This window comes from Hakea prostrata, chromosome 2 (genome assembly GCF_041222555.1).
Source record: "Hakea prostrata isolate BN-2017 chromosome 2, UWA_Hpros_2, whole genome shotgun sequence".
In the NCBI taxonomy this organism is placed as follows: domain Eukaryota; kingdom Viridiplantae; phylum Streptophyta; class Magnoliopsida; order Proteales; family Proteaceae; genus Hakea; species Hakea prostrata.
This window is the reverse complement of record NC_142601.1, coordinates 57731051-57748513: the sequence shown is the minus strand read 5'-3', so window position 1 is coordinate 57748513 and position 17463 is coordinate 57731051. Positions and strand designations below refer to the sequence as shown.

At 33.1% G+C, this 17463-nt stretch overlaps 1 long non-coding RNA gene across 1 annotated transcript in view; it reads left to right on the top strand.

The window, feature by feature from the left end:
- The first annotated feature begins 3817 nt into the window (after positions 1-3817).
- Positions 3818-17463, top strand: part of LOC149025179 (uncharacterized) — a 70806-nt gene continuing 57160 nt past the window's right edge. The window contains exons 1-2 of the long non-coding RNA XR_016171701.1: positions 3818-4510; positions 6229-6326. This is a non-coding gene — a long non-coding RNA (uncharacterized LOC149025179). The remainder of the gene's footprint in view (positions 4511-6228; positions 6327-17463) is intronic.

Here is a 17463-nt window from a genome sequence, read left to right as displayed (position 1 = left end):
CCTGTTTGTTGGGTAGCAAACCCGAGGAACCGGGTGAAATTTCGTTCCATGGGGGTAGACAATGAACTTGTCTTTTTTTTTTCTTTTTTGCTCAAGAACTATAAAGCATTTCATGAAGTTGTCTTTCAATAGATTATACATGGCCTCAACAACTTTGTAAATATAGACGTAGTGGCTACCCAATGCATATAAGGCAATTAGTATAGAACTACTTTTGGTGGATTCCATCAACATGATGCCTCATATGTTTTCATGTATGAAAATGATTAACCCTAGAAACCTACTTGATTTCTAGTGTTTTATTTTTAATCCAATACACCTAGGCTCTTTTTGGTATCAATTATCATTCTCAATTATGAGGTTTTGTCATTATTTTATTTTTATTTAAAATAATAAAAAAAACTTTCAAATTCCATAATGAACTTTTTATCTATTATGAATTATGGTAAGAATTTCATTCTCTTAATTTATGCACAAATTTACTTAAAATTTTATGATTAAGAGAGTATGAACTTGAAAAGTATTCCTGGTGCACCCATTCGATTCTACGATCAACTTTATATTATATATTTTCCTATAGACTCCTCCATATTCACTGGCTCAATGGAACAACCTCTCTGAACTAATACTTTATGTTCAAAGAATTTTGCGATCAATTCGAGTTTAGAGGAGGGATCTAACATCTTTTATATAAGAAAATTCATTAGATCGTTTATCCAGATCTAACAGTCTCTATTAGCCCACACTAACTAGTAAATAAAAGAGTTTTAGTAATCATATATTACCCATATCAAACCAATAAATAACCAAATCGAAATGTAACACAATCAATGAAGCCCATCTGATATAGAATATTTATTAATATTCTAACACGACATGTCAGGCAACAAAAAATACACAACTCATCAAAAGTGTGGGTTACTGCTACCAAAAATGAAGGAGCTACACTTCATCTATTGAAGTCTATGTCCTAGTGTGACTTATTATATTTGTTATTAACAACAGCATGGTATGCAATTGCCTCAGAAGAAGGCAGTGATACAAGCAAAAGATCAGAAGTCAAGACATCACACCAAAGTGAAGATAATCTCCTATGAGGAAAAATTGTGGTGATTGTATTTCTCTTTAAATGAAACTATTGAACATCAACATGCATGAGCCAAACCAAAATATAACTCACGAAGATTGTTTAAAGACTATTAATTCTTATTATTTTTATGTTATTTATTTTTTAAAGTTGGAGTAGAGGGAGAGCTGAAGCCATGATCTCTTTCTTTAAGTGTAAAAAAAAAATAATGATCTCACAATAGGATTTTGACTCTAAAACCAAGCTTAAATTATGATTGTTCAAAAAGAAGAGAATAAAATATAAATTATTTAAATGATATTTCACCTAATCATTATATGGTAGCACGATTGATTACTGTAATGGTATTTGGTTATGACCAATTTTTTTTTTTTAAAACGCTTGACCAAATAATTTGTAAATCCAGGAGACGTGCATATACAAAGGTTTTGTCTTCCATAGAATGCAGTGGAATCTAGGAACTAAGATGCCAGTGTACTTTGATCTCTTAGATGTCTTTTCAATAGAAAGGAAAATAAATAAATTTATTTATATTTAATTTATAAAATATTTATAAGTTATGATAATTTATTATAAATTTGTATCGTTATTGGATTTAATGGATTCCGTCAATAATAGTATCGAAAACATGTACAATAATTACTATTCATAACTTCAACATTAAGTTGCATTCAAGAAACATGGTAGTCTACAAATTTTAGAGACTTTGATATCCGGATTTTGCTAATTGTGCAACACTGAGTTGCCTACGGTCAAGATTTAAAGTGATGGTTGAGATTTAATCTTGACCACCTGTTTTGTTTTTATTTTTTGGGTTTTGGTCGTGTAGTTCAAAAAGTAAAAAAAGAAAAAGAAAAACAGAAAAGAAAATCAAATTGGGAAATTGATCCTCATCAATGGCAACTTAGTGTTGCTCATAAATGCACAGTAGTGAAGCAAAATCCTTAATATCCAGAACCATCTTCTATAACTAGGGACCTCTCCTTACATTTGAGACATTAAAGTTCAAGACTTGGTTAGTCGGTCCCCTAAGGCCAATTCACTTGCTAGAAAATTAAGTTGTTGACATGGCAATGCAATACTTCAGCTAGAAGATGAGACCCATAAGATGTGCCTGTTGTTTTTTAGTCCAATTGATGTTCTCTCAATTTTAATGCCGAATGTATAATATGGGTCATGGGCTTAGCATTCTTTAGGTCTCATTATTGTGGGTTAAGTATATAAACCTACATATTTGGGACTCTTAATTCCAAAACGAAATTAGGAAGTTAGTTTTTGATTAAGCTCTTTTTGATATCATTTTTCATACATGTTACCTAGATCTTTCACAACAATTTACTCTTAAAATTTGGTAACCACTCCTCATGTTCTTCACAAGATTTCTAACAAATTTACTCCAATTTTATAGTCCTCATGTTTTATCTTTTTCTTTGAGATAATTACTATTGCAATTTGTATTATTACTTAATTACTAATAAAAAGAATCTTACTTTTTACGAAATTAATAGAGCCCCCTTACTTCTAACGATGTTAAGAAATCGTTATGACTGTACATTTAATGTTTGTTTTGTTCTCATATCCTTCTTTCTTGTAATGTTAGATTCAAAAAAGTCTTCTTTCTTGTAATCTTAGATTCAAAAAAGTTTAAGATGATATCGGATTTACCCAAAAAAAAGGAAAAAGAAAAAAAAAGGAAATGAAATCAAGTGGTCTCTTTTACCAAAAAGAAAAAAGATTTTTTTTTAAATTTTTATTTTTATTTTTATGCATGTCAAGTAAGAGGAGAATGGTAAGGGAATAATGACCTTTTTTTTGTTTGATAAGAAAAGAACACTGTTTAGCACCTCAAGTTTAGGGTAATTTTTTTTATTTATATAATTTAATATCTTTTTGGTAAATTATGTAATTTAATATCAAGTATAAATAAGTGATATAAAATTTTAGGGATAATTTGGGGTTTCTAATTAAACAAAATGCTACGATGATTACTTAACTAATGGAACTTAATGACAGAAGGATATGTTAAAACAAGTAAAGTCTAAAGTTGAATTAATAATTTGAAAAACTATAAGAGATAAGAATAGTCATTAAATTAGAGTAAATGGGAATAATAGTAACTATTTTTTATTATTTTAATAATCTGATCCTATAATTTTTTTTTATTTCTTTCTTTATTTATTTGTGGGTTACAATTTATTTTTTCTTTTGTTAAACAATCTTAACATATTGTTATCACAGGATGGTCTTTATCAAAATTCAAAATAATTAAAAAAAATTATAAATTTTAAAAATTTATTAATAATTGACTCCTAAAAGGTAAAAAAAAAAATTTAAAATTTTAATTATCCATGCCTATAAGAATTAAGATCGGAGATATTGAAAACAAGGAAAAAATTATTTAAAATTTTATTTATCCATGCCTATAAGAATTAAGATACAAGAGAAGATATATGAAAATAATTTAACAAAAAAACCCATTATTTTGTTCCAAAAAATAAAAAGAACCACTATGAGAAAAGATTTTGTTTTGAAAAACTTATATTTGATAATTAAAATGCAAAGTAAATTAATTTTTAAAAATAGTTAAAACAAACCGACGTTATCATAAATGTCGGTTAAATCTATTTTATAGGCGTTGGGGATCGTTCCTCTTCTTTTTAAATTTTGTTTATTTATATATTTAAACCTCATTCAACCCGTGCAGATATTTGATCAAATGCCGCTTCATCTCCCGCCGCTTCATCTCCCGTTCAAACCATCATTACACATTTTCGTTCCTCTACTGAAATGCTGGTTTCTCCGATCGTTATGAGTATCAATACCCGTTTTCTTCTCTCTACTGAAACCCTTAGTTCAACTCTCTCTCATTCTCTCCATTGAAACCCTGGTTTCTCCGGTTGTTTTGGGTACTCTCTCCGATCGTTACCCATCTTCATTCCTCCACTGAAACCCTGGTTGTTCCTATCGTTTTGAGTATCAACGCTGTCACCGATCATTACCCATTTTCTTCTCTCGATTGAAACCCTGGCTTCTCCGATCGTTTCGACTTTCGAGTTATCAACTCGATCATTACCCATTTTCTTTTTTCAACTGAAACCCTGTTTTCTCATCGTTTTGAGTATCTAACTCTTTCTATCGCGCCTTTCTTCAGCTTGGAATTCCTGTTCGTTTATTCATGAAGAGAAGAAGAGTGGGTGTTCGTCGGTCAAAGAAGCCACAAGTGGAAGCAACCGATGCTGGCAAAAACAGGGGTTTTGGCCGGTGCCGACTTAGCCTCATTACCCATATTTGTTTCACCACTTTAACCCTAATTTCTCTTAGTCTTGAAGGTCGCCGGCTGCTTTCTTCGAGAGCTTCTTTGATATTGCTGAGAATTCTACAAGGGGAAGAATTGCAAATCCATAGGGTTCCATACTGGCAAAGGTTTGAAATCCCGTTCACTGTTTTTCATCTACTGTTTGTTAATTCTGCCCTCCTATAGTTCTTTTGCTTTTTCTGCTTGGTATATAGAATTTTTCTCATATTTCAGATGTTAAATGGTTATGAGGGAGATGGATCAATGATTTGAGGAAGTTACTGAAAGTGTACTACTATTTAATTTATGGTTTGTAACGAGTTAATTTCTCAACAAGGAAACTGTGAGATGGAACCGTGATCCCTGGTAACGCTGTAATAAATTTGAAAAAGTGGCAATGTCGTTTAGAAGGAAAAAAATTAAAGGGTAGTTACGTCTGAGGGTGCTTCATACTACAATTCTCTTATGTTTGTCTTCTTCCACTTAATAGTACTGCTTCACAAGTAACTAATCAAATTCAGCGATTCCTAAATAATATCCAGAATTCCTCTAGTAATCCATCCAACTATTTAAATCCATGAGTGAAAGATTTTTTAGCTTTTAGGAACCTGATTTTTGTTTGAAAAGAGTCCTGAATTGGCAGAATACAATAATTTCTTTGACAAATAATTATGACAAATCATCTTACAGTCAAAAGATATTTGAGTGTTTGGTTTGAGAATTCAGTTGTCTACATGAGAAGTTGCTTGAACAAAATTTTTGTCAACATTGAATGGGACATGGGAAGCAGCTCCCAATTGCTCACTTCATTCTCTGTGCTGTGTTTTAATATGTTTACATTAAACCAATTCATTATGATTCAAAATGCATTATTTTCATTACCAAGAGAATAAATGCATTATTTTATTGGTAAAATAGTGGGAAACATAAGGAGATTGTATTAGAAACATGGTAAGGAAATCTAGAGTTCTAAAAATACCTGGTCCAGATCAATTATTGTCTACTCAACAACAGCAACACAGTTGTAGATATCTTTTAAGTTTATAATGGGAGTGTCAATTCTATAATTGACTAGAAATTGAAAGGGGTTGTTGTTGGCTGAAGTAGAAAAGCATAAGGGATATGTATTTATTGATATGAGGTAAACCTGGAATGAGTGTTAAATCAGGAGTAGATATAATAAATGAAGAAGCAACGGATAAAGTGGGAAAGAACTGTTATGGCAAGATTTGGAAAACATATTTGCTTCTGCTAACTTCAAGCAAAGCCAGCAACAGAAGGAGTAGTTTGAAAGGGAGATCTTAGGTGGCAATCAATATGAAATTTCAGAAGCAAGATCCTGATCCACTGCTCTCTAACATCCACAAATGATGGTTTGAAACTTGAATAAATTCTCAGAGAGTTTGTAATCTCAAGTTCAGGGACTATTTCAGATGTAGAACTCATGATATAGGAGATGGATGGGGATAGGTATCTAGTGATTGAATTGCCTAGGGTAGAGAGAGATTTTACAACCAGAATTTTGCAAGAAAAGAAGTATTTAGGAATTTGATACTGAATCCTAAGGGAACCATTATACAACATAGAAGAAAATAACAAACAGAGAGGCTAAGGTTCACCTGTCAACATGACACCCATTTACACAATAATGAATAGATCGATTCTGCAATGCACTGGAAAAGTTCTGGTTCTGTATATGGCTTCTTCTTAGACACACTTCTTATAGTTTGTTTAGTAGGTTATTCTTCATGCATGATGTTGCTTCTATTGTTCTCGTAAGCATGAATGCACATCTTCTCAGTATCTTGTCTATTTGCTTTCTGATTTCTATGTTGGCTTATTGAAGGATATGGATCTAAAAGAGTAGAAGGTGGAAGATCTTGAAAAAGCCATGAAAGGGAGCGATGACAAACAATCGAAGCTTGAACACGAGTGTGTGATCAGGTTTGTGTCTCAACAATTACTGGCTGTCTTAGTGTCTTTTCTTTCAGTATTTCTGTTTAATATGCTATCTGAATCATTTTATTTCATGGGTAAACCAATGGATCCTTTATAAACCATTTCTATTGCATTATTTCTGATCTTTTGTTTTTGGAATCAAGTTTATTGGCTGATTTGTTCTCATCTGTACATATGTTTTTCTTTGAAAAATGGCCCTTTGCTCCTTGAAAAAAAACCTTGTTTTGATGAACACCTATTTCCAAGTGTGGCCAACTCTTATGTCGTTGGTCTAGGTAGACTGAACTGTATGAGGTGGGAATTCATTTGATTTGACTCCTCAGTGACCTAATCCTACCAATTGCCAATTGTGCCAGCTCTTATGAAGTTGGCCTAGGTAGACTAAACTATTTGCGGTGTCAATTCATTGATTTGACTTCTCACTAACCTATTCAATCTGAAATTGGTATGTCATTAATGGTTAAATTGACCATTTTAATTTTATGGCTAAAATTAATGACAACTTTGCACCAAAGTGACCAACAAAACCAAATTAGAAAGCAAGGCCAGAAATTTAGAAGCTTACCAACAAAACCAAATTAGAAAGCAAAGGCCAAAATTTAGAAGCATACTGTGTAAGTTAAACTGTTGGCTACAATTCTAATCAGACTATACTCAAGTAATGCTTGTATTTAGAGGAAGGACTGCTGCAAGTCTCACTTGATTATGGTTTGATTGCTAGAGATGACAATGTTCACCAACTTGGAAACTTATGTTCTGTATCTGGAAGTTCCAATCAGCAGCCCTTCAATGTGAGATTGAATGCAGGCCATAAACCTGTGCTGCATTTAAAACTGATTAATGTTGGTCAGAATATCTACTGTAGTGGTGTTTCGAACTCAGAAAGTAATGCATGTTGGTGAAGTAATTGGAAGAAGATCGGATGGGAGGTGGATCAATTGTAAGTAGAATGGAGTTAGGTTTGTGAATAGAATGAAGGAAGGAAGAAGGACGACTACCAAGTAAGGGAGCAGCTGCCAATCCACAACTCTTTCCATTAATGACACCAACATCTCAACTGTTCAACTACGAAAATATTTGAACAACGAAGGAGAACAAGAAAATACAAAGTTTGGATGGATGAATTTTGCCTTTTAGCAAGGTTTCTTTGCCCTAATGGTTTAGTAGTCGCAACAAGGGCCACATCCATTTGTATTACTCAAATTTGACAAAAGAAATAGGATACTGGAAATTGTTTTCTAGCATGGATGGCTAAATTAACGATTTTCAATGCAAAGTTGTCTTTATATTGGACTAGGCTTGGCTATAAATAATCGTATTGTGTCACACCAATTTCAACCCTTGATTTTAATCATAATTCTATTCATGTCCTTGTGTTGGTACCTATCCTATAAGGATGAAGGTCCGTCTTTACCCTGAGATTTACCCTCCTCGATTTTGACACTTGATTTCAATTATAGTCTTATTCTTGCCCTGAGATTAAACTTATCGTATAAGGTTGAGGGGCACGTCTCCACTTTTAAGATTCACCCTCCTTGATTTTGACACTTGATTTCAATCATTATTCTATGGGATAATTAGTAGATTAGCTACTTTTAGGTTTATCTTTACAGATAAGTCACCCAATGTTTATTTCAACAAAATTAGCTAAAGCCAACTTTGGGTTTACAAAACTAAATAAAACAATAACTTTTCCTCTATGAACATTTTTACCCCTAAAACTAACCATACCTTCACATTAGGCACTTACGATTCGCCCTCCTCGATTTTGACACTTGATTTCATTCATAAATTTATGTTTGTCCTTGTGATTATAATTTTTCTATAAGGTTTCAGGTGCATTTCCATCTTGAGATTTCCCCTCCATGATTTTGACTCTTTATTTTAATTAATCATAATTCTACTCATGTCCTTGTGATTATATTTATCTTATAAGGATGAAGATGCATCTCCACCTTTAGATTCACCTTCCTCAATTTTAACACTTGATTTCAATGATAGTTCCGTTCCTGTCATTGTGATAATACTTATTCTATAAGGTTGAGGGTGTCTTCACCTTGCAATTCGCCCTTCATAATTTTGACACTTGATTTTAGTCATAAATCTATTCTTGTCCTTGTGATTAAAATTTTCCTACAAGGTCAAGGGTGTGTCTTTGCCTTAAAATTGACCCTTCTTGAAATTGACTGTAGTCATATTTTTGTTCCTGCCCTTGTGATTGTATTTGTCTGATACAATTGAGTGTGAGTTTGCACCTTGAGATTTGTCATCCTAGATTTTGACACTTGATTTCAATCATAATTTTATTTTTGTCCTTATTATTCTACTTATCCTATAAGGTTGAGGATGCATCTCCACCTTGCAACACATCCTCATTAATTTTGACACATGATTTCAATTATAATTCTATCAGTGTCTTTGTGATTGTACTTATCCTATAAGATTGATGGTGCGTCTCCAACTTGGGATTCGCCCTGACCCTTAATTTCAGTCATAAATCTAGGCATGTCTTTGTGAATTTAATTTTCCTATAAGGTTGATGGTGTGTCTCGACTTTGAGGTTTGACCTCCTTGATTTTGGCATTTGATTGTAATCATAGATCTATTCATGTCCTTGTGATTGTACTTATCCTAAATGGTCAATGGTTTGTCTCACCGTTGAGATTTGCCCGCAATTTTCATACTTTATTATAATCATAAAACTATTTCTATTCTTGTGATTGGCTAAATCTGTTCTTGTGATTGTACTTATTCTATAAGGTTGAGATGCTTCTCCACCTTGAGGTTCACCCTACTTGACTTTGACACATGATTTTAGTCATAAATTATACTCTTCCTACAAGGTCCACTTAAGTGGTCCAGCTTAAGTTTCACCACTCTTAACTTGGGACACTTGATTTCAATCATAATTCTCTTCTTGTCATTGTGATTGTATTTTATTCTATAAATTAATATTCAGCCTCCTTAATGTTAATAGTTGATTTCAATTTTAAAACTATGTTGGTCCTTCTGATTATAATTTTCCTATAAAATTACTGGTGGATCTCCACCTTGATATTCGCCCTCCCCGTATTTGACACTTGATTTCAGTCATAATTCTATCACTGTCCTTGTGATTGTACTTATCCTATAACATTGATGGTATGGCTCTAACTTGAGATTCACGCTCCAGCCGCTCCTGGATTTCGACACTTGCTTTCAGTTATAAATCTAGGCATGTCATTGTGATTATAATTTTCCAATAAGGTCAAGGGTGTGTCTCCTCCTTGAGATTTGACCTCTTTGATTATGACATTTGATATTAATTATTAATCTAGTGATTGTATATGGTTGACGGTGTGTCTCCACCTTGAGATTCTCCCTCAATTTTGATACTTGATTTTAATCATGAAGCTATTTCTATTATTGTGATTGTCTTATTCTATAAGGTTGAGGGTGCTTCTCCCCCTTGAGGTTCACCCTCCTTTATTTTGACACATGATTTTAATCATAAATCTATTTTGGTCCTTATGATTATACTATTCCTACACGTTCACCTTGAGTTTGATCCTCCTCGATTTTGACACTTGATTTCAATTGTAACTTTATATTCTTGTCCTTATGATTGTGCTTATCTTATAAATAGATATTCGACCTCTTTGATATTTACATTTGATGTTAGTCACAAAACTATGCTGGTCCTTGTGATTATAATTTTCTTATGATGTTGATGGTACATCTCTACCTTGAGATTCGTCTTCCTTGATGTCGTCACATAATTTCAATCATAATTCTATCACTGTCATTGTGTTGACCTTATCTTATAAGGTTGATGGTGTCTCCAACTTGAGATTCCCCTCCTCGATTTTGGCACTTGATTTATATCACAAATTAAGCATGTGCTTATAAGTATAATTTTCCTAAAAGGCTGAGGGTGTGTCTCCACCTTGAGATCTGCCTCCTCAAAATTGACATATGCTTTTAATCATAAGTCTTTTCATGTCCTTGTGATTATTCCTTATTCTACGTGGTTAAGGGTGTGTCTCCACCTTGAGATTCACCCTTAAGTTGGATACTTGATTTTACTCATAATGCTATTTTTCCTTGTGATTGTACTTATTCTATAAGGCTGAGGGTGCTTTTCCACTTTGAGGTTCATCTTCTTTGATTTTTGATCAAATGATTTTTGTCATAAATCAATTCCTGTCCATGTGATTTTAATTTTCTTACAAGGTCGAGGGTACGGCTGCACCCTGAGTTTCACTTGATTCCAATAATAAGTCTATCCCTCCCCTTGTGATTGTACTTCCCATATAAATATGAGGATCTATCTATCTCCACCTTGAGATGATCCTTCGGTTATGACACTTGTTGTTCGTCATGATTATGTTCGTATCCCTGTTTGTATTCATACTGATTAGATTGAATGTGCGTCTCCTTTCGAAGATTTGCCCTCATTGATTTTGACATTTGATTTTAATCGTAATTCTATTGTTTCCTTTGTGATTAGACTTATCCTAATGGGTTAAGGCCCCATTTATACCTTAAGATTCACCTTGCTCGAATTTGACATTTGATTTCAATCAGATTTCTGTTGTTACACTTGTGATTGTATTTAACTTTTAAGGTTGTGGGTGCGTCTATACCTTGAGATTTGTCCTCCTTGATTGTAACACTTGATTTCAAATATAATTTTTTTTATATGCTCATGATTTTATTCATAAATATATTAATGTCCTTCTGATTGTACATATTTTATATGGTTGACGATGTCTCCACCTTGAGATTCACTTTGGATTTTGATATACTCGATTTTTATGGTATTTCTATTCTTGTGATTATAGTTATTCTAAAGGTTAAGGGTGCTTCCCCACCTTGAGGTTCACCCTTGTTGATTTTGACACATGATATTAGTCATAAATATATTCTTGTTCTTTTGATTCTACTTATCCTATAGGGTTGGTGGTGCGTCTGAAACTTGAGATTCCCCTCCCTCGATTTTGACTCTTTATTTCAGTCATAAATGTTAGAATGTGCTTGTGATTATAACTTTCTTAGAGATTATGGGTGTTTGATATACTTGATTTTTATCATATGGCTATTTTTATTCTTGTGATTATAGATATTCTTTAGGTTAAGGGTGCTTCTCCACCGTGAGGTTCACCATTGTTCATTTCGACACATGATTTTTGTCATAAATATATTCTAGTCCTTATGATTATACTTTCCTGCAGGGATCCACCTTGAGTTTCTCCTTTGATTTTGACACTTAATTTCAAATCATTATTCTATTCTCATCCTTCTGATTGTACTTATCCCATAAATCGATATTCGGTCTCCTCAAAGTTGACACTTAATTTATCTTATTAACTACACTGTTCCTTATGATTAATACTCTTATGAGGTTGATGGTACATCTCAACCTTGAGATTCGCCATGCCAAATTCGACATATGATTTCAATGATAATTCTATCGTTGTCATTTTGATTTTACTTATCCTATAGGGTTGGTGGTGCGTCTGAAACTTGAGATTCCCCTCCCTCGATTTCGGCTTTTTATTTCAGCCATAAATGTTGGAATGTGCTTTTGATTATAATTTTCTTAGAGGTTATGGCTGTTTGATATACTCGATTTTTATTATATGACTATTTCTTTTCTTGTGATTATAATTATTCTTAAAATTAAGGGAGCTTCTCCACCTTGAGGTTCACCCTTGTTGATTTTGACAGATGATTTTACTCATAAATATATTCTTGTCCTTGTGATTATATTTTCCTCCAAGGTCCACTTTAAGTTTCACCTTTGATTTTGACACTTACTTTCTAATCATTATTCATTCTCATCCTTCTAATTGTACTTATCCTATAAATCGATATTCGGCCTACTTAAAGTTGACACTTAATTTCTCTTAATAAATTACACTGTTTCTTATGATTAATACTCTTATGAGGTTTATGGTACGTCTCCACCTTGAGATCGCCATTCAAATTTCGACACATGATTTCAATGATAATTCTATCGCTGTCCTTTTGATTCTACTTATCCTATATGATTGGTGGTGCGTTTGAAACTTAAGATTCCCCTCCCTCGATTTCGACTCTTTATTTCAGCCATAAATGTTGGTATGTGGTTGTGATTGTAACTTTCTTAGAGGTTATGGCTATTTGATATTCTTTATTTTTATCATATTGCTATTTCTATTCTTGTGATTATACTAATTCTTATGGTTAAGGGTGCTTCTCCACCTTGAGGTTCACCCTTGTTGATTTTGACACATGATTTTAGTTATAAATATATTCTTGTCCTTATGATTATACTTTCCTGTAAGGTCTACCTTGAGTTTCACCTTTGATTTTGAGACTTAATTTCAAATCATTATTCTATTCTCATCCTTCTGATTGTCCTTATCCTATAAATCAATATTCGGCCCGCTCAAAGTTGACACTTAATTTCTCTTATTAAACTACACTGCTCCTTATGATTATTACTCTTATGAGGTTGATGGTGCATCTCCACCTTCAGATTCACCATGCCAATTTCGACACATGATTTCAATGATAATTCTATTGCTGTCCTTTTGATTCTACTTATCCTATATGATTGGTGGTGCGTCTGAAACTTGAGATTTCCCTCCCTCAACTTCGACTCTTTATTTCAGTCATAAATGTAGGAATATGCATATGACTATTTCTATTATTATGATTATAGTTATTCTTAAGGTTAAGGGTGCTTCTTCCACCTTGAGGTTCACCCTTGTTGATTTTGAAAAATGATTTTAGTCATAAATATATTCTTGTACTTATGATTATACTTTCCTGCGGGGTCCACTTGGAGTTTCTCCTTTGATTTTGACACTTAATTCCAAATCATTATTCTATTCTCATCCTTCTGATTGTACTTATCCTATAAATCAATATTCGGCCTGCTCAAAGTTGACACTTAATATCTCTTATTAAACTACGCTATTCCTTATGATTATTACTCTTATGAGGTTGATGGTACATCTCCACCTCCAGATTTGCCATGCCAATTTCGACACATGATTTTAATGATAATTCTATCGCTGTCCTTTTGATTCTACTTATCCTATTGGGTTGGTGGTGCATCTGAAACTTGAGATTCCCCTCCCTTGATTTTGATTCTTTATTTCAGCCAAAAATGTTAGAATGTGCTTGTGATTATAACTTTCTTAGATGTTATGGCTGTTTGATATACTTGATTTTTATCATATGGCTATTTTTTTTCTTGTGATTATAGTTATTCTTAAGGTTAAGGGAGCTTCTCCACCTTGAGGTTCACCCTTGTTGATTTTGATACATGATTTTAGTCATAAATATATTATTGTCCTTATGATTATACTTTCCTACAAGGTCCACCTTGAGTTTCTCGTTTGATTTTGACACTTAATTTCAAATCATTATTCTATTCTCATCCCTCTGGTTGTACTTATCCTATAAATCGATATTCGGCTTACTCAAAGTTGACACTTAATATCTCTTATCAAAAATACATTATTCCTTATGATTATTACTCTTATGAGGTTGATGGTACATCTCCACCTCGAGATTCGCCATGCCAATTTCGACGCATGATTTCAATGATAAATCTATCGCTGTCCTTTTGATTCTACTAATCCTATTAGGTTGGTGGTGCGTCTGAAACTTGAGATTCCCCTCCCTTGATTTCGACTCTTTATTTCAGCCATAAATGTTAGAATGTGCTTGTGATTATAAATTTTTCGAGGTTATGGCTGTTTGATATACTTGATTTTTATCATATGGCTATTTATTTTCTTGTGATTATAGTTATTCTTAAGGTTAAGTGAGCTTCTCCACCTTGAGGTTCACCCTTTTTGATTTTGACACATGATTTTAGGCATAAATTGATTCTAGTCCTTATGATTGTACTTTCCTGCAGGGGTCTACCTTGAGTTTCTCCTTTGATTTTGACACTTAAGTCCAAATCATTATTTTATTCTCATCCATCTGATTGTACTTATCCTATAAATCGATATTCGGCCTGTGCTCAAAGTTGACACTTAATATCTCTTATTAAACTACGCTATTCCTAATGATTATTACTCTTATGAGGATGATGGTACATCTTCACCTCGAGATTCGCGATGCCAATTTCGATACATGATTTTAATGATAATTTTATCTTTGTCCTTTTGATTCTACTTATCCTATTGGGTTGGTGGTGCATCTGAAACTTGAGATTCCCCTCCCTCGATTTCGGGTCTTTATTTCAGCCATAAATGTTAGAATGTGCTTGTGATTATAACTTTCTTAGAGGTTATGGCTGTTTGATATACTTGATTTTTATCCTATGGCTATTTCTATTCTTGTGATTATACTTATTCTTACGGTTAAGGGAGCTTCTCCACCTTGAGGTTCACCCTTGTTGATTTTGACACATGATTTTAGTTATAAATATATTTTTGTCCTTATGATTATACTTTCCTGCAGGGTCCACCTTGAGTTTCACCTGTGAATCTAGCACTTAATTTCAAATCATTATTCTATTCTCCTCTTTTGATTGTACTTATCATGTAAATCGATATTCGGCCTGCTCAAAGTTGTCTATTAATTTCTTTTGTTAAACTACACTTTTCCTTATGATTATTACTCTTATAAGATTGTTGGTAAATCTCCACCTTGAGATTCGCCATACCAATTTCGAAACATGATTTCAATTATAATTCTAGTGCTTTCCTTTTGAATCTACTTATCCTAAAGGGCTGGTGGTGCGTCTCCAACTTAAGATTCGCCTCCCTCGATTTCGGTTCTCTGTTTCAGCCATAAATGTTGGAAAGTGCCTTTGATTATAACTTTCTTAGAGGTTATGGCTGTTTGATATACTTGATTTTTATCATATGGCTATTTCTTTTCTTTGGATTATAGTTATTCTTAAGGTTAAGGGATCTTCTCCACCTTGAGGTTCACCTATGTTGATTTTGGCACATGATTTTAGTCATAAATATATTCTTGTCTCTATGATTATAGTTTCATGCAGGGTCGACCTTGAGTTTCACCTTTGATTTTGGACACCTAATTTCAAATCATTATTCTATTCTCATCTTTCTGATTGTAATTCTCATATAAATTTATATTCGGCCTTCACAAAGTTGACACTTAATTTCTTTTATTAAATTACACTGTTGCTTATGATTATTAGTCTCATGAGATTGATGGTAAATCTCCACCTTGAGATTCGCCATGTCAATTTCGACACATGATTTCAATTATAATTCTAGCGCTGTCTTTTTGATTCTACTTATCCTATAGGGCTGGTGGTGCGTCTCCAACTTGAGATTCGCCTCCCTCGATTTCGGCTTGTATTTCAGCCATAAATGTTGCAGTGATCTTGTGATTATAGTTTTCTAGAAGGTTATGGCTGTTTGATATACTTGATTTCTATCATTTGACAATTTTTTTCTTGTGATTATAGTTATTCTTAAGGTTAAGGGAGCTTCTCCACCTTGAGATTCACCCTTGTTGATTTTGATACAAGATTGTAGTCATAAATATATTTTCTTGTCGTTATGATTATTCTTTCCTCCAAAGTCCACCTTGAGTTTCACCTGTGAATTTGGCACTTAATTTCAAATCATTATTCTATTCTCATCCTTTTGATTGTAATACTCCTATAAATCGATATTCGGCCTTTTTAAAGTTGACATTCAATTTCTCTGATCAAACTACACTGTTTCTTATGATTATTACTCTTATGAGATAGATGGTACATCTCCACCCTGAGATTTGCCATGTTAATTTTGACAAAATTTCAATGATAATTCTATCGCTACCCTTTTGATTCTATTTATCCTATAGGGTTGGTGGTGCGTCTCCAACTTGAGATTCCCCTCCCTTGATTTCAGCTCTTTATTTAAGCCATAAATGCTGGAATGTGGTTGTGATTTCAGCTCTTTATTTAAGCCATAAATGCTTTTATTCTCATCCATTTGATTGTACTTATCCTATAAATCGATATTCGGCCTGCTCAAAGTTGATACTTAATATCTCTTATTAAACTACGCTATTCCTAATGATTATTACTCTTATGAGGTTGATGGTACATCTTCACCTCGAGATTCGCGATGCCAATTTAGACACATGATTTCAATGAAATTTTATCGCTTGTCCTTTTGATTCTACTTATCCTATAGCGTTGGTGGTGCGTCACCAACTTGAGATTCGCCACCCTCGATTTCGGGTCTTTATTTTAGCCATAAATGTTAGAATGTGCTTGTGATTATAACTTTCTCAGAGTTTATGGCTGTTTGATATACTTGATTTTTATCCTATGGCTATTTCTATTGTTGTGATTATACTTATTCTTACGGTTAAGGGAGCTTCTCCACCTTGAGGTTCACCCTTGTTGATTTTGACACATGATTTTAGTTATAAATATATTCTTGTTCTTATGATTATACTTTCCTGCAGGGTCCACCTTGAGTTTCACCTTTTATTTTGAGACTTAATTTCAAATCATTATTATATTCTCATTCTTCTGATTGTCCTTATCCTATAAATCGATATTCAGCCCGCTCAAAGTTGACACTTAATTTCTCTTATTAAACTACATTGTTCCTTATGATTATTATCTTATGAGGTTGATGGTGCATTTCCACCTTGAGATTCACCATGCCAATTTCGACACATGATTTCAATGATAATTCTATCGCTGTCCTTTTGATTCTAGTTTTCCTATTGGGTTGGTGGTGCGTCTAAAACTTGAGATTCCCCTCTCCTGATTTCGACACTTTAGTTTAGCCATAAATGTTAGAATATATTTGTGATTATAACTTTCTTAGAGGATATGACTATTTGATATACTTGATTTTTCTCATATGACTATTTCTTTTCTTGTGATTATTGTTATTGTTTAGGTTAAGGGAGCTTCTCCACCTCGAGATTCACCCTTGTTGATTTTGACACATGATTTTAGTCATTAATATATTATTGTCCTTATGATTATACTTTTCTACACGATCCACCTTGAGTTTCAACAACGATTTTGACACTTATTTTCAAATCATTATTCTATTCTCATCCTTTTGATTATACTTATCCTATAAATCGATATTTGGCCTGCTAAAAGTTGACACTTAATATCTCTTATTAAACTACACTATTCCGT